The sequence below is a fragment of the Molossus molossus genome, unplaced genomic scaffold (assembly GCF_014108415.1).
Source record: "Molossus molossus isolate mMolMol1 unplaced genomic scaffold, mMolMol1.p scaffold_m16_p_4, whole genome shotgun sequence".
NCBI classification, from domain to species: Eukaryota; Metazoa; Chordata; class Mammalia; order Chiroptera; family Molossidae; genus Molossus; species Molossus molossus.
This window is the reverse complement of record NW_023425377.1, coordinates 93335467-93354303: the sequence shown is the minus strand read 5'-3', so window position 1 is coordinate 93354303 and position 18837 is coordinate 93335467. Positions and strand designations below refer to the sequence as shown.

At 34.3% G+C, this 18837-nt stretch overlaps 1 pseudogene; it reads right to left on the bottom strand.

Annotated features, from left to right (window-relative positions):
* Positions 1 to 9190: 9190 nt before the first annotated feature.
* On the bottom strand, positions 9191 to 9495 carry LOC118616363 (annotated as a pseudogene).
* Between the last annotated feature and the right edge of the window lie 9342 nt (positions 9496 to 18837).

Genomic DNA, 18837 nt, shown 5'->3' with positions numbered 1-18837 from the left:
TGTCCTACATAAACATAACAAGCTTAAAGATAAGCATGACCTCAGACAAATAGCTCAAACCAAGCTACTAAAGATCGAATCTCTCTATCATGAGCCAGCCTAATAATATGAAACTCCGACTCAGCAAATTCAGGTGTGTTCATAATGTTTAAAGAAACAGCCATAGGACCTAGAAATCTCGCATCACAACACTGGAATCTAAGAAAAATTAGAGATTCTCTTCTTGCGGCTCAAGCACAAGGAAAGATGAGTCCTTCCCACATTAGAGGTTACATTTCTCCCTCCTTGAATCAGATAGGTTTTTTTAAAGTATTTTTTTTTTATTGATTTTTAGAGAGAGAGGAAAGAAGGGAGAGAGAGATTGAAATATCGATGGAAGATAACATCAAATGGCCGCCTCCTGTATTGTCCCCACTGGGGATCGGGCCCACAATGTGGGCATGTGTCCTGACAGGGAATCAAACTGGTGACCTCTTGGTGCATGGGTTGATGCTCAACCACTGAGCCACACCGGCTGGGCCAGATAGGTTTTGATTTGATTTGATTTGATTTGATTTGATTTGATTTGATTTGATTATATACCCAGCTTTGAAGAAAACCTGTAGCAAGGAGGGTGGGAGCAAATCTGTACCAGTGATGACTGGAGCATTGTCTCACCAAAAGCAGGGCCAAGGGTGGCAAAGGTAACTGATTTCCACCAGAGGGCTACATAGAATTCTGTGGGGAAACAGGTCATGGAGGTGACAAGACTTGGGAGCCACGAAGAGTAGAGTTATTTACCAGGGGAAGGGTAACAGGAATAACATGCCTTTTAGAGAAATGAATGCAGGTGAAATTAAATAATAAAGAGTTTACATTTTTTAATGTTTTGTTCTGTTTCTAAAAAGGCCTTACTATATGGACACAAATAGAGTGGTCAGTGATATCTAGGAAAAAGTCAAGCAAAAAAAATATTATTTTTTTTATTTTTATTTTATTTTATTGCTTTTTAGAGAGAGGAAGGGAGGGAGGGGGAGAGAGAGAGAAACATCAGAGAGAGAGAACATTGATTGGCTTCCTCCTTCATGCTTCCCGCTGGGGATCAGATCCACAACCTGGGCATGTGCCCTGACCGAGAATTGAACCCGTGACCTCTTGGTGCATCGGTTGATATTCAACCACTAAGCCACACCGGCCGGGCAAAAATATTCTTAAAATATATATTTAAAGTGTACTTCAACGTGATATGCCTCTTAGCTATATAAAATGATTCCCAGTGGTCACTGATAATCAGACATTTCCCTTGTGAATCAACACAATACCTTTCTTATGTTTTAGAACATAAAGAAATAAGGGATGCCCGGCCAGTGTGGCACAGTGGATAGAGCAATTTCCCACAGACTGAGAGGTCCCCATTCAATTCCCAGTCAGGGCATATGCCTGGGTAGCAGCTTGATCCCCAGTGGGGGGGCGGGGGGCATGCAGGAGGCAATCAATCAATGTATCTCTCTCACATCAAGGTTTCTATCTCTCTTTCCCTTCCTCTCTCTCTAAAAAATCAATAAAAACATATCTTAAAAAAAAATAAAGGGTAACACATCAATGATACAACTTAATTTTTCTTTTTTTGGGGGTGGTGTAGGGAAATATGTTTGGTCTTTTACATTTTAAAAAACAACAACATTAATTTAAAACATGTGCTATAGTAATGAAGCTCTGGGTTGCAACTACTCAGCCCAATTTAATTCAAGTTGTACTTTGAACTGAGGTATGTTTCTTGACTTTTTCCTTTCAGGAGCTTTCTTATTACAAGTTTAATGTTTTTATTTGGTATAAGACTACTCAGGTTATATATTTCATTAGGTTTGAGTTTGGTAGTGGTGGTTTTCAAGGAATTGATTCATTTCTTCTATGTTGTCAAATTCATGAGTGCAATATTCTTTGTAATAATCCTTATCATTCTTTTAGTTGATTCAGAATCTGTACTAGTAATAGCCCAGGTTTTATCCCTGGTATTGTTGATTTGTGTATTCCAATCTTCTCAGTCTTGCTAGAGATTCATCTTTAAAAACAAACAAACAAACAAACAAACAAAAAACCAACCTTTTGTTTTATTGATTTTTTAAAATTTCCTTATTTTCAACTTTATTAACTTTTTCTCTTATTTTCACTATTTCTCTCCTTCTGCTTATTTGGGTTTATTTTGTTCTTCTTTTTTCTAATTTCTTAAGGTAGAAAATTCAACTATTAACTTGAGAACTTTCCTTGTTCCTAATTATAATAATGTAATGCTATCAGTTTCTCTCTGCATTGCTTTGGCTGCATCCTGCATACTTTGATTTGGTGTCTGTTCATTTTCATTCAGCTCTATGCATTTTTCACCTCTTTTTCAACTTCCTCCTTGACTCCAAGAGGGTTTATATTTGTGCTGTTTAATTTTCAAATGTTTGGAGATTTTTCTATTGTTTTTGTTACTAATTTCTCAATTGAGTCCATATAGTCAGAGACATGCTCTGTACGAGTGCAATTCTTTTACATTTGTTGAGGTTTATTCTATGACCAAAGTTATAGTTTATCTTGAGTTTTCTAGATATTACACTGTACATTTAACTTATAATGGTCTACTGATATGGGGTTTTATTTCTTTGAACAAACTGTAGAAATCTTATTTTTGTTTAGGTCTATTTACCCTTTTTTTTTTTTTTTAACTTTTTTCTTTAATTAACTTTAGAGAGTGAGGAAGGGAGAGGGAGAGAGAGAAACATCGATGAGAGAGAACATCAACTGGCCACCTTCTGCATGCCCCCAAATGGGGATTGGGCTCACAACCTGAACATGTGCCCTGACCAGAAATTGAACCAGTGACCTCTTGGTGCATGGGTCGCTGCTCAACCACTGAGCCACACTAGCCGAACTACCTTCTTCATTTTTAAATATAATTATTATCTTAAGCATTTCCCCTACACACATGGGCACCACTAGGTTATGTTACAATTTTGCTTCAACCATCAAATATGATTTAAGAAACTCATGAGAAGAATACTCTATTTTATTTTCCTCTTCTTTTTTAATCATTCCAATGTCCTTTTTTTTTTTTTAATATGTTTTTAATTGTGTTTTTTTTTTTTTGAGAGAGAGAGAGAGAGAAACATCAATGTGAGAGAGAAACACCCATCAGCCAGCCGTCCTACTGGGGATTGAGCCTGCAATTCCAGCATGTGCTCTGACCAGTAATTGAACTGAGACCTCTCAGTCCATGGGATGATGCTCAATCCACTGAGACACACCAGCCAGACTGTCCTTATTTGTTTCTGAAGCTTTCTTTGTTATCATTTGCTTTCTCTTTAGAAAACTTCCTGTTAGCCATATTTCAAAGGTAAATTTGCTATTGATCTTTGCTTTTAGTGTTCTTTCACCTGAGATTGTCTTTATTTCTTCTTCATTCCTGAATAATAGTTTCACCAGATGCAGGCTTTATGGTTGACCTTTCTTTTCTCTCAGAACCAAAAAGCTGCTGGGCTGTTTTTTCTACCCTCCATGATTTCAGATGATAAATCCATTATCATGTGAGTTGTTATTATCTGTAAATAATGTGGTCTCTTTCTAGCCAATGTTAAGATTTCTCTTTTGGTTGTTTTTAGTTGTCAGATGTTTATGATATGTCTGGAGTGGACTTCTTTGGGTGTATCCTGCTTCGTATTAACTTAATTTCTTGAATCTGTAGGTATATGTCTTTCACCATATTTGGGGACTATTTATTCATTATTTTAAGAATCTTGTCAACATCTCTTTCTTTGTCCTCTCTTTTAAACCCAATAATATAAATGTTAATATTTGTTGCTATTGTCCCACGGGTCATAGATGTATTTTTTAATATGAATGTTTTTTAATTTTAATATATATATTTCTTTTTTTACAAAAAAAGTACTGATGTAGAGACATAGATTATGGGTTGAAAGAACTTTTTAAAAACTTAACGGAATTTCTTTGTGGTCTACTACAGAATCAAATTCTGTAAATGTTCAATGCATTTTAAAAAATAATAACTATTGCCTTGCTATTAATTAGAGTAATGCATATATTTATATTGGTAGATTCCTTTTGATCATGTTTGAAATTTTTGTTATCCAAAACTTTGTAACCTTACCTGTGTTTTACTAAGCCATCTATTGTTTTCTGAGAGTTGTCATAGTCTTATACCATGACTAGAAGAAATTGTGGCTTTGTCAACTTCTCATTTAAATTTTATCAGTTCTTGGGATTTGGTGTGTGTGGGGTTTTTTCTACTCAAAATCTATGAAGAATTTTGAAACTTTTATGTCTTTAATTCTAGCCCCAAATATTCCATCAACAGTGCAAGTTAGAATAAAATAAGTCAACAGTTCAGTCCCTTGAAGTCCCTATTAGTAAAATCGCTAGTGAAACTAAATGACTGTTAGGGGTCTTTCTGAATCAATTGTTCTGTGTCTTTAATTTGCTACAGATTTTATCACCTGTGGAAACTAATGACTTATAATTCTTTCTTTCTCTATTATTGTACAAATTGAAGGAGATACATGAAACAGATAAGTTTCACCATGCTAGCCATAGTGGTGAAAAACCTCTTCCCCATATGAATTGATCTTAAATCTAAGCACAGGCAGAAAGGCTATAGAATTATTATCTTCTCATGATGAGACTGGGATCATTAGTTCTCAAGAAATAATGAGGGACAACACTTTTTGTTAGAATATGCATTTGTTTTTCCCCCAAAAGGCACTGAACTTGGATTTTTCCCCTGACCTAAATGTTATTAGCCTCTTTTATATCACTACATAGTCTTCAACATATAATTTTAAATTACTGCATAATATTACATTGTATGATTGCATTATAGTTAATTTAACCAATTACCTTTTATCATACATTATATTCTTATAAATCTGTACTATATTAACATAATTAAATTTGTTTTATTCCATGGTAATTTATCCTAGATAAAAATAAAAAGGTTCAGAATTTTCTACAATTATTAGTAATTATTCGGTAGCGACTTGACTATTTTTATGCCAACCAAGGTTCTTAGTTTAATTGAATAGCCCATAGCACTCTGATAAGCATTTCATGGACAGAGATCTCATTATCATGGAATACTTAGTCATTTCTAAACTTGTCTTATGGGACTGATTTAATTGCTCCAAATAGAAAATTTAAACAACACATGACCTTCTTGAGAGTTTATTTGTTGGAGATGTGAAGTTTAATCTTTAATTAACCTCAAAAACCAGTACAAATAGACAGCTTTCTTTTGGTGATATTTTTTACATATCGCACTCTATACATATACATATACATATACATATACATATACATATACATATACACATACACATACACATACACGTACATATACTCTATACATATACATTTATGTATAGTCATAACTAAAGGGTATGGATGTTTGAGAACTTACATTTGTTTTTATTACCTCACATAGTATATTTCAACATTTAAAATTTTTTCAGTAAAAATGTGAAGAAAATACCCACTTAGATGAAAAGAAACTATTACTTTATTTAAAAAAAATATTTTTTCCTTTGATTTGAGAAAAAGAGGAAGTGAGAGGGAGAGAGAGACAGAAACATCAATGAGAGAGAACATTGATTAGCCACCTCCTGCATGCCCCCCTCTGGGGATCGGGCCCACAACCTGGGCATATGTCCTGACCTGGAATTGAACTGGTGACCTCTTGGTGCATGGGTCGATGCTCAACCACTGAGCCACACCAGCCAGACAAAACTATTACTTAAAAAAATACTGTAATAAAGTTGTGTTGGGAACATAGACCTAGTCCTAAGAACTACCTATAACAGCCAAAAGCACATCAGAAAATAAATAATCCACAATTTCACTGTGCTAAAGATTTCTAAGAGAATATGTCTTATTCATTTATTAAACCATTTCTATAGTGATATGATTATTCCTATTATTTAAGAAAAATGTTTGAGAGTAAAAAACATGCTAAACAAAAGCAAAGTGTGATTTATTATTTGGATTATCTAAATGTAGATCAGAATTATGGTCAATCTTATTATCCTAGGAAATCAACTTTTAATAGAAGAAATGCCTTTCAGTAACCAACATATCGTTTTAAAATAGAAGCCATAGTTTTCAGAATTACTTCATCTTAATTTAAAAACTGCATGGATTAGAGGTCAACAAGAAATTTGGAAACCACCATTATTTTCCAGAGGATTCTGTTTTAATATCTCAAGTAAAACACTTAACCTTGTTTAAAAGACTATCCTTTGTTGCTCAATATATTCTGGAGTAATCTACTTTATACAATTGAATCTACTTTATGCATAAGCTTATCACATTTTATGGGTACATTTTAAAACTCGCTGGAATACCATTAACTAGCTTTATGCTGTATCAACAACAAAAAAACTTCATCAAAGATCTGAATCCACCTATAAATTTTAAAAAGTGCCGTGACATTTTCACAATGAGTCATGATCAAATGAGGGCTGGCCTTTCCTCTTTCTATTTATCATGCTTCTCAATTATTATTCTGAACTTGCAATTTTATTTCTCAAATTCTTTCTTTATTCCACTTATTAAAAATTGGCTTACATCCTACCACTTCACTAAAAATAGTAGCCTAGATTTCACATTGTTTCCTCATACTCACAAACTACTTTATCTAGCTGCAACATTTGACACAACAAAACCTATTGTTATAGTTCTCAACCCGAATAACATGTACTTCCGTATTCTACATCAAACCGAAATCATTCATTTTCATAGATCCCCTTACCAACCTTCCTCAGTTCCCCTCCTTATTAACTTTTGCATTCGTGTGGTACATTTGCTACAGCTGGTGAGCCAATATTGGTACATTATTATTAACGAAAGTCCATAATTTACATTCAGGTTTACTCTTTGTGTTGTAAATTCCATGGGCTTTGACAAATGTATAATGACATATATCCACATTACAGTATCATGCAAAATAATTTTGTGCCCTAAAAATGCTGTATGTATCTATTTATCCCTCCTTCCCTCCCTTGGATACCCTAGCAACCACTGATCGAAAGATTCCACTGTCCATAGATTCCTCTTCAGAATGTCACATAGTTGGAATCATACATTATGTACCTTTTCAGGCTGGCTTCTTTCTCCTAAAAATGTGCATTTAAGGTTCCTTTGTGTCTTTTTGTAGCTTGATAGTGTATTTCTTTTTATCATTAAATAGCATTCCACGTATGAATGTACCACAATTTCTTTATTCATTCACCTACTAAAGGAAATCTTGGTTTTCTAAGGTTTTGGCAATTATGAATAAAGCTGCTGTAAACATGAGCAGGTTTTGTGTGGATATGTTTTCAAGTACTTTAAGTAAATACGAAGGAGCATGAAAGCATGGATTGTACAGGAAAAGTAGGTTCGGCTTTGGAAGAAACTGTCAAACTGTCTTCCACAGCAGCTGCACCATTTTACAGTCCCACCAGGAACAGCATGAGTGTTCCTGTTATTCCACAACGATGTCAGCATTTGGTGTGTTTTGTTGTTTTAGCCATTCTAGTAGGTGTTTAGTGATATTTCATTGTTGTTTTAATTTGCAATTCCCTAGTGACATATAATGTTGAGCATTTCTTCATATGCTTTTATGCAATGTTTACCTCTTTTGGTAAGGTATTTGTTCAGATTTTTTGCCTATTTTTATTTTATTTTATTTTATTTATTTATTTATTTATTTATTTATTTATTTATTTATTTATTTATTTTTCAATCTTCCCCAAGGATACTTCTCCACCAACCTTTAGAGAGTGGAAAGGAAGAAGGAAGAGAGAGAGAGAGAGACATCAGTGTGAGAGAGATACATCAATTGACTGCTTCCCGCACAACCCTGACTAGGGCCAGGGATCAAACCTGCAACCCAGGTACATGACCTTGACTGGAATAGAATCTGCCACCATTTGGTCTGCTGGCTGATGATCCAAGGGCTGCGCCAAAATGGGCAGGGCATCTTTTGCTCTTTTTTTTTTTTTTTCTTTATTGATTTTAGAGAAAGAGGAAGGGAGAGGGAGACAGAGATAGAAAACATTGATGAGAGAGAATATCAATTGGCCACCTCCTGCATGCCCCCTACTGGGGATTTGGCTCACAACCTGGGCATGTGCCCTGACTGGGAATTGAACTTGCAACCTCTTGGTACATGAATCAACCCTCCACCACTGAGCCACACCAGCTGGGCTCTTTTGCCTATTTTTAAATTGTATTGCTCATTTTTATATTGTTGAGTTTTAAGAATTCTTTGGGTATTTTAAATACTAGTATTTTATTAGTTATATGTTTTGCAAATTTTCTTCCCAGTCTGTGACTTGTCTTTTTATTCTCTTAACAGTATCTTTTGTATTGCAGAAGTTTTGAATGTTAATGAAATTCAACTTATCAATCATTTTTTCATGGATCCTGTTTTTAGTCAAGTAAGTCATTGCCTAAGCTCATGTATATTTTTCCAATGTTAGCTTCCAGAATTTCTTAGTGTTTGATATTACATCTAGACCTATGATCTATTTTGAATTCATTTTTGTGAAAAATCTGAGGTCTGGGTCTAGATTATTATTATTATTATTATTATTATTATTGCAGAAGCTTTTCCCAGTTGCTCTAGCACCACTTGTTGAAGAGACTATCCTTTCTGCATTGAATTGCTTTTGCTTCTTTGTCAAAGTTCACTTGACTGTATGGTCTATTTCTGGGTTCTGTATTATGTTCCATTGATGTACTTGTCCATGTTTTTTCCTCACCAATATCACATTGTCTAGATTACTGTAGTAACTCTTGAAGTCTGATCTGACTTTGTTCTTCAATATTGTGTTGACTATCCTGGGTTTTTGCCCTTCAATTTTTTTGTTGTTGTTGTTTAAAAAAATCAAAAAAGAAAACATCAAATATAATTTTAAAAATCAGAAATTGTCTTTAAAAAAATCAATGGAACAAATCAACTAAAAAAAAGAGGGCTGCATCTTGGTTGGAGAAAAATAAAAATGCCATTTAGCTTAAGAATTTGTGAGTTATGTGCAAATCAACTCATTTCAGGAGTGGAAGAATCCTTGGCCATTTCTTAATGTCAAAATTTATACAGGTTTCTCTTTGAATGTCTACATTTAAAGACGCAATCTCATAAAGTCTCCTCATTTCCACACAGGATAAATTTTTTGTTTCAGCCAACTTGCAATGGAGGGGCAACTAGACACCATCTCCCCAGACAAAGAGCATTGGAATATTCCGCTTTGTTGATTTATATATCTCTTCATATATTTCTTCATCAATTTCTATAGTAGTCACTGTTTCGTCCACATCTCCCAATATCATATTTAAATGTTGATCATAAGCATGTAATCTACCTCAAAGCTCTCTGTCATTTCTCATTTTCACATAAATTTGCTCATCCAGGCTGAGCCTGATAAGATCCAGGGGCTCTTCTACAGTGTTGGTAGTTTGTTGCTGGTCCATGTCGTCCACCATGTTTCAAAACCTGCCCTTTAATTTTTAAAAAATATTTTTTCTTTATTGATTTTAGAGGGAGAGGGAAAGACAGATAGAAACATCAATGAGAGAGAACATCAATTGACCACCTCCTGCATGCCCCTCACTGGGGATCGGACCCAGAACCTGGGCATGTGCCCTGACTGGGAATCAAACTGGCGACCTCCTCGTGCATGGGTTGACACTCAATAACTGAGCCACACCAGCCAGGCAAAATTTTTTCTTTTTTAAAATTCTCACCTGAGGATATGTTTATTGATTTTAGATTGAAAGTAAGGGAGGTAAGATGAGAGAAAGAGAGAGATACATCAATGTGAGAGAGAAACATAGATTGGTTGCCTCCTGTACGTCTCCCAACCAGGGATCAAATCCACAATCTTCTGGTGTACAAATCTTCACTCTAACCAACTAAGCCACCCAGGCAGGACTAGTAAAATAATTCTGATTTAAGCACTTTAGCTATCTCCTTTGTCTGAAAACGTCTTCTATTTCACCATGCAAAGCTAGGTGCTCCTCTTCTATGCTTCTAGAATATGTTATGTTTTGTGTTCATGTGTCTATTTTTGCTCATGTATATAGTTTCACTGTTTTTAACATTTGTATCTTTATCAGATGAGTGTGATCTCCCAGTTTGTAGTATATAAATAATTCAACATTGAACCCTAAGTTACATAGTAGTAACTGTCAGTCAAAAACTATTAAATGAAAGAATGAGCAACATGCTTACTATCTTCTCTAGTCTTCATTATAGGAAGCATGTCCTGTGTTTCACAAAAAGTGGAAAACAAAACATTTCTCCTTATGTGAATGCCATTTGAGTTTTGCTCTATATTCAATGCAAAAAAAAAAAAAAAAATCTCCAAAAATTTCTAATTTTTTAATAGACTATAAGTATTTGTCATATATTTAGTTTAAACTAGACATTGGCTCAGAGTGGACTTTATTAATGGAAATATGACTTTAGATATTTTAACTGGGTCAGCCTTGGTAAGAAAATTGGTAATAATGTATTGAACTATATATTTTAAATTTTAGGCTTTTTCATAGATTACATAGTAAGGTATGTAAGTGTTGGTTTCAGGATATTTACACTATTTAATCAACAGACTTGCTGATGTTTCTTGGAAATTTTAACTAGGCTAGTTTTCCTAATAAAATGTCATAGAAATTCTATTTCTTTTTAATCTTCATAAGGGTTAGTGACTAAAGGACACATAAAATGTATCTAAGATAAATAAATGTATTATCGGTGTGTCGAAATACCTATAACTATTAGCAGTTGATACCAAAGGTTGCCTAAATCTTCTACACATTTCTCTTACCTACACTGGTCTGCTCCCCACACAAATGCATCAAAAGGCCAGTTACCAATTTTTCAAATCTAATGACTTAGCCCTGACTGATGAGATCTGGGAAATCAGAAGAAATACTTCTGGAGAAGACATTCCTCCCTGAAAGAAGAGATGTGTGGGTATGACTAATCCAACAGGTCCACCTCCCTCTAACTTGTAACAGTCAATGGTCTCTGGAAGCCATTTTACGGTTGTGAACTGGAGGAAAACAACACAATGTGCTGTGTGTGTCTAGGCCACAGCTCTCTTCTGGAAGAACTCTCTACACAGGAATGAGCCTCTGAACGGAGATTTATAGACCATCTTTTGAAAACCCTGACTCAAGTTGGAACAATCAGATTCTCTCCCTTAGGAATTAGGAAATGGTACCGAAAAAGTGCTGCCGGTCTGGGCCGAACACCAAGAAGGAACTGGAAATGTGGAGTCTGATGTTGAGTGCCAATTCAGTGAGAGAGGGTCAGCAGAAAGAAAATAATAAAGGAGATAGATGTGCAAATTCTTACCTTGCTGTATTGTTGCCCTACTGTTCATTTCCTTCTAACACATATATAATTGATTGAACATTATGCTCATTGTTAATTGTTTGTTTCCTACTACTAGAAATTTAGTTCCATGACTGTCAGGCATTTTTTTTCGCATAGATGTCCCTATGTAATCCAAACAACAAACCAGTGAGAAGTAAGAAAGTTGTTTTATTAACCCATTAAAAAGTTAAGGAAACAGAGGCTGGTAGCTTATAAGCTCATGTCACCTGCACAAATCATAATATACTAAAAATATGTTGCAACTGTAAAAAAAAATACAACTTTCTTCCAATATGGCAGCTTTATTATTTGCAAACTCAACTCCCCTTGGTTGCATTCATTGTCATGCTCTTCCCCCCCGCTTAATTCCACAGAACAGACAGAACAATTCTGTAAGTTTTCTAAAGTATATATTAAGTACATATATAAAGTATGTATTAAGTATTTATACATACATACATATTTGTGTGCATGTGTGTGTGTATTCTTACTTAAGAATCTTAATAAGTTGCCATCAAACCTAGAATACAAAGTGGAACCACTAACTTCTCCCTACACGGCCCCTTTGGTATGTCCCTATTGATCTTTTCTGTCTTCTCTTCATTCACTGCACATAACCCTCATTTCTGTCCCTACAACATGTGATGCTCATAAGTCTCGAGGCCTTTACACTTATTTGTCTTTCTTACACTCCTCTTCTATTAGATCTTTTCATGGCTGACTTCTTTTCGATATTTAATCCTCAGTATAAATATGGCTTCAACATAGGCTCTTCCATGACTGCCTTGCCCAAGCACCTATTCCCAGCGGCTAATTGCCATATTACCTTGTTTAGTTTCTTCATTGAATCTACCTGTACCTGAGATTACTTTATTTAATTTATAAATGTTAATATTGCACTCCCCCCCCCCATTGAAAGTCAGTAACTTGACGATGGTGATTCTTTTGCGTTTTCTACTATATTTCTACCACTTAGAATGCAGAGTAAGTGGCCAATAAATGTGAGTTACTAATAAAAATGAAAACAAAATCAACTTCTCTTAATCTTGTCCACCATCTAGATATTAATCTCTATGTTCCATTTCATCTCATTGTCTCTATTTCTCACCCCATTTTCACCGCTCTACTCAACACAGTCTGGCTTTGACCATTCCACGCCACTGGAACTACTTTTTCTGAGGTCACAAATAACATCGTGTTTTTATCTCTGATGTTTCTATGGAAGTTTATAGCTCATCACACCTTCCTTTACACCTACCTCCTCCTTTGGATTTTCATAATATATATGTAAAGTTTTCCTGATGTTAACACATGGTTTTCTCTTCCTAGACGTTCCTTTCAAACCTCCCCTCTTCTTTCAAATGCCTCTGAAACCTCCCAAGTTCCTCTAGGCAACTTTCCCTGTTGTTTTTCATATGTACAATTGCTTATTATACATGAAATGATTGCTTTTATTATTAATTATTTGTCTGTCTCATTCCCCTTTGGAATCTAAACTGCTTAAGGGCAGGGAGATTTTTCATTAATTGCGTATCCTTGGTGCCTGGTGGAACTAAATATGCATCTCTTAAATAAATAAAACATGATGATGCTATATAGAAAAAAAGAAATGGAAATCCTCAAGTCACTTTTCTATAACACATTACACCTAGTTTAAGGTATAGATCAGTTTGGGACCCCAATTAATATGAGTCAGCTTGAAGTAGACAATAAGAGAGATCAAAGCATCCATAAGAGGGATTATAGCAAAAGCGTGCTAGCCTTAGGTAAGTGCTCTTTCTAGTTTGCATTTAACATGTATTATGTTTGCTGTTGGTGGAAGTGGAGTTCTTGGGGTGCCACAGGGAAAAAAAATTACTTTCATGGGGTTTAATGGAAATCTTTCTTGGAGGTTTACAATTAATTTGTTCCCCTCCAAGGTCTCTTTCCATCTTGCCACAGAAGTCCAATCTTGTCTTCAGTAAGTACAGAATTAAGGCCACTGCCCATAATTTCTGCTCCATTTTAAAGTCCAATTCAGTCCAGCATCCTGCATGTGGAATCTGCATGGCCATGGAGCATAAGGCTGCTTAAGACCATATTGCTATGGAGATAGAACAGGGGAATGTATGGGCGAGTGTGGGTCATGGAGCAGGAGAGAGCAAGGGTGAACAAGAGAGAGAAAACTATTTTTTTAATTAAAAAAATTATTTTCTAATGAGTTTTACATATTTTAGAGAGAGGAAGGAAGAGGAAGAAAGAGAAATATCGATTGGCTACCTTCTGCATGCCCACTACTGGAGATTGAACCCACAGCCCAAGCACATGCCTGATCAGGAATCAGATCAGTGACCTCCTGTGCATGAGACAATGCTCAGCCAACTGAAACATACCACAGGGGCAAGAGGAAACTCTTGGTTTGGGGATTTTAACCTTCCAAGATTTCACATGCTTGCAGTGGCTCCACACTCCTAGCCAATCCATTATTCCCCAGGCTAGACTGAAAGGCAAGCACCTTCTCTATGTCACCCCAACTTCACTGCACATGCACCCATCTTCCCCTTTGCTCAAGCTCTTCCCCCTGGGGAGTGTGAAGCTGTAGTCTCCTGGTGAAGCTGCCCAGATGACCATCCTTATTATGTCTGGCCTCCCCTTTGCTTTCTTCCTATTATTAATATTAACTAGCTAATTATGACAATAAAATTTTGAGGTCATCCTTTGATGGCATTATAAATGTAATATATTAATTGAGTGGAAAAGAAAATCCTCAAAGGGATAACTAATCAATAAGGATGTCAAAACATAGCTATGAAAATATGGGTAGGCCCAGTTGGTGTGGCTCGATGGTTGAGCATCAACCCATTCACCAAGAGGTTGCTGGTTTGATTCCCAGTGGGGGCATATGCCCACATTGTGGGCCAGCTCCCCAGTGGTGGACATGCAGGAGGCTGCCCATTGATACTCTCTTTCATTGATGTTTCTATCTCTCTCTCTCTAAAAATCAATAAAGAACAAAAAATTTTTTAATATATGGGTAGGATTTTTTCATCCTTTACTAATAGCAAGATTTTTAAAATTAATTAGAACAGAAATCTCTTTAATAGTTAACTTTGATTTTAAAAAGAATGCTTCCCTTGGTTCCACGTAGCATGTGTAGAAAACCACATCGCATGGAGCATTGGGGCAAGTTTTGAAATTCATGCCCCTTGTAGTGGAATAACACACGGTTAGAATGATTGACAACTTGATTGACGGTATCATCAAATTGGCTGTTTCATATATAACTAGTGAGAAAATAAAGTAGTTCAGTCTTTGGAAAAGTATTGGCATTTTTTATCAAGAGTCTTAAATTTTTACTCTCGTTTGTGACAATAATTTTATTTGTGAGAGTCTACCTGAAGAAAATAAAGCAGCAACAATAAAAAATATTATACTCAAAAGTATACATTACAGCATCATTTATAGCTATTACTAGGTGAAATAACCTAGTCAATAGTGGGAGAAATACTTTCGCTTCAGAAAAATATTCAGACTTACCACTGTACAGTAATAAACAATTGAGAATAATATCACCATATAATTAACCAATGGGATATTGTGCAGCAATTGAAAGTATTTCTAGAAGTCTTAAAAGAACATGAGACTTTTTGTATTTTTAAATTTTATTTATTGACTTTAGAAGGAGAGAAGAAGAAGAAGGAGAAGGAAGAGAAGGAGAAGAAGAAGCAAGAGAAACAGCAATTTGTTGTACCATTTATTTATGAATTCACTGGTTGATTCTTGTTTGTACTCTGACCAGTGAATGAACCTGCAACTTTGGTGTATCGTGACAATGAATTGCTCTACCCATCCAGGGCCTAGATTTTTGTATTTTGAGAAATTAAAAAGAAACAAAAACAAAAAAACAGCAGCAACAAAGAAGTTGCGTATACTGTGTGGTCCCAAATTTATAGAAGTTAATATGAAGGAAAAAAAAAGCTCACAAAAGACAAAGACAATATTAAGCATAGGATAATAGTAATGTAATATTTTTTCTTTCTGATTTTCTACATTTTAGCATTTTTGAGTATTGTTGCTTTCCATTTTTAAAAAGATGGTGAGTTATCTACTCTCATAGAAGGTATATTGAAAAAACAAGAATTCAACCAGCTATTACATTTATTAACATAAGAATATAGTCTGAATTTGCCCATTGCTAATTTCTAAATAAATCATGAAGAGGGATAAAAAGATAGGAAACAGAAACACAAGCATTTATCCACTAGCATGTCTAAAAAATACTCTTGTAAGCATTGTAGGTATATGACCCTATGATACACTATTACACAGCCAATCGTAGTCTTAAAAAATAAAGCCTGTTTTGGGAAAGGAAGGATAAGAACAAGGATGGCTTGTATGAGAAGAAAATTAGATAAAGGAAGAACTGAAGGAGGGAGGAAGAGGAAAAGAGAAGGAAAGAAGGGGAAAAGTAAAGAAAGAAGATGTGTCAGGCTCACATCATGATATATTATGGAGAGACTGTACAGTGACATCCATCACCCCTGCTCCAGGTAATTGATCATTCCGGGCATGTGTGCATTACTCAGAATTTCAGACATGAGTCAATAGGTTGTGTCATGAAGAACTGTGGTTTATTTCTTTCTAAATGCCTTTAGCTTGTAAACACTTCTCCAATCATCTTAATTTTGGTTTTCACCATCCATTTGTAAGTGGTATTATCATATTTCTTCCAAACAGAGAATAGTTTTGACCATGATATAGATATATTCTATATTAATATTAGTAAAATGTGTTGACAGGAAACTTGGACTTTCTTTTTGGAGGCTGCAGTTTTTTGTTTGTTTCTAAGAAATTCTTGCAATTAAAGTCACTTTTATTTTACTGGAAGCAAATCATGATGAACATAACCTTTAAGTTTCTACTACTTCAGAATTTAATGTCATATTAATAAAGCTTGGTATTCTTAGTCACCTGAGCAGAAAATGTATTTCCTGATAGCTATGACATTGTTAAAAAAAAAAAATTACTGGAATTTGAATGAGAAAACCTGAATTCCAATTCCAAACCTATAACTAAAACTAGTTTTGGGCTTTTGATACATAGATTGGCTTCTGTGAAGGGAACCTCATCAAATATTGTTGAAATTTGATGAGTAAATTTAATGTTAAATGAGCACTTGGTGTTAAAAGTTAATAGTAACATTAAAAAATAACAACATAAAAGATCATTTTAAAATTCTATATAATAGTGTTATATCTAGAACTGCAACTAAGATATGACTTGGGAATTTTCATAAAAGAAGAAGAAACCATAAAATACCCTCATGATGGCTCATTATAATGAGAACTGCCATATCTCTAATACTGGTTCAACAGTATTTATTTCCAAAATTCATAGAACTTTGCTAGAACAAGTTTGTCAAGAACCTGCAAATTTCTTAAATATACCTTAACATAAACTATTATGATGTTTTTAAATTTTAACATAGAAGTAATCTTAGAATACATCTCTATGTAACCTGATATTTGAGAAATCAGTGAATAAGTAATTTTTCTTTATCAACAGTTTTGATTAATTTAATTACTTGAATAAAATACAAATAAATGTTTATTATATTAGATAAAAATATTATCAAAGATAATTATTAAAATCATATATATTAGAGATGAAAGATCTTAAAAGTTAATCTACTTTTTTACATTTTCCAGTGAAATAATGGAGAACCTCAGGGTTAACTGACTTGCCCTCGGTTGTACAACTAATGAAATGTCACAGCCAGAGATATATCTAGGTTTTCTAATTGTGAAGTTAGAGTTCTTTACACTAGTCCTAGCAAATTTTAACTACTCTAGGCTCTTTGCTTGGTATTATTGGTAGTTTAAAAAAACTTACTTTTATGACATACCATTTTTTTCATTATTTGGATTAATTTTAATTAGAATTTTTATTTGAAACATTTGTAGCCTAAATGAATCATGATAAAATGCAATGGTAATACTACACCAATGAATTTGACATTTATTGTTCATCTTGGGACACTCTTATTCTCTTTACATGGAAAGTATTAAAATTATAATTGTCAGTTATTTTCAAGTTTTTCTCTATACTTTTAATTTATACTTCAATTAATCAGAGTAATAGACTATATTTCTACTTAGTGTAATGCTGGTTTTATACTTATGTGGACCACTTACTTTATTTCCATTCCCACCATCTAATATTTTCAGTGCCAATTTTAGTCATAATTGTAAATATTGTACCTGTGTTCATCCTCAGATACCATGATCATCATCCCTGAATCACTTAAAATAGTATTATTGTCCTATATGATGAATAATAACATTTTATTTTAATGCAGAATATATCATGGATTTCTGCTTAAGTGTCTAAAATACAAAATTCAGGAAAGATTAAATGTTTACTAGCTGACAAAAGAAACATTTACAAATGGCAGCTCCACAATATTCCTCTTAGTATAAGCAGGAAAAAAAATACTATTTCAAAAAAAATTTTCACATCGAAAAACAAATTAAAAACCCATTATAAAACTTTTATCAATTGGAATTTCTTTTTTATTTATTAGTTTGTTTTTGTTATTCTCAAGAGAAGCTCCTTTTCTTGTACTGCAACATTAAGTTTAATTTCCTAAAATTTTTTCTGCGAACAAGTACTTTTTTTTTATGGCTAGGGTCACATGCTTAGAATATTCTAAATTAAGCATTAAAAAAAACGCAATCAGATGTGTATAAATGGAACCACTATATCATTTAAAACTATTTGAAAAAAGAAGGCAAACACTTAAATCACTGCCCTTTCTTCTGATGTATTTAGTAAGAGTGCCCCCTTGTGATTTCGGAAACTTTATACAAACAGCAAAGATCCACTAATATTGGGAACTATTTTTATTGAGAAAAACAAAAACAAAACCTTTCATCCTTAAGATACAAACATATTCTTGCACATGAAACAACTTTAATTTTTAGTTTAAATGTATTTTACTGGAAAAAGAACCAAGTGCTTCATGGGGATTGATCAGAAAATAGTTCTAAGAAAACCACTAAACATTCTAGGACTCCAGCTAATGGAATGCACTGTTTTCCATTTTCATTCCCATATAGGAGACTCTCTACAGACAGACAAGACCCTCTTTGTAGAGAATAAAGCTGATGAGCTTTCACTGATTAGAATTTTCCTGATAGGGCCGCATAATTTTGATATGTTTCAGGCTTGTTCTGTATTATGACCCTAAGGGCACAATAAAAAAGCCCTATGTTCCTCATCGTCCTCAGTGGGACTTGGGTGATGTCAACAGGGAATTGTTTGTGTAAATCAAAAGAATAGCAATGCTCACATTGGAACCGAGAGTGGCATGACCTTGGGAACTTTTCATCATGCAGATCTGAGATGCTGGAGAACGCCCCAAGGTAGCATTAAACTAAATGCTTTACCAATGAGAAATTTAAAAA